The sequence below is a fragment of the Cariama cristata genome, unplaced genomic scaffold (genome assembly GCF_000690535.1).
Source record: "Cariama cristata isolate BGI_N322 unplaced genomic scaffold, ASM69053v1 scaffold37448, whole genome shotgun sequence".
Taxonomy (NCBI): domain Eukaryota; kingdom Metazoa; phylum Chordata; class Aves; order Cariamiformes; family Cariamidae; genus Cariama; species Cariama cristata.
Window position 1 is genome coordinate 1082 of NW_009633508.1, and position 219 is coordinate 1300.

The following is a 219-nucleotide window of genomic DNA, read 5'->3' on the forward strand; positions in this document are numbered from 1 at the left end:
CGGGGCCGGTACTGCCGCCTCAGCGAGATGACAGAGAAGGAGCAACAGCAGCTCATTGACGTGAGTTGGTGCAGCTCCTGGCCAGCCAGCCACCCCGGGCGCCCACAGAGCAGGACCCCTTCCCCAGCATTGCCTTTCCAGGAGGCCATATCCTCCTTTCCGAGGCCCGCTGCCCTGTGGGACCAGGACCCTCTACCCCAGCGAGGCTGCCCCGCAGTG

The 219-nt window shown here is 66.7% G+C and overlaps 1 protein-coding gene across 1 annotated transcript in view; it reads left to right on the top strand.

The window, feature by feature from the left end:
- Positions 1-219, top strand: part of LOC104166743 (creatine kinase U-type, mitochondrial-like) — a gene marked incomplete at both ends in the record, with an annotated part of 3545 nt that overhangs the window by 1009 nt on the left and 2317 nt on the right. The window lies entirely within an intron of this gene.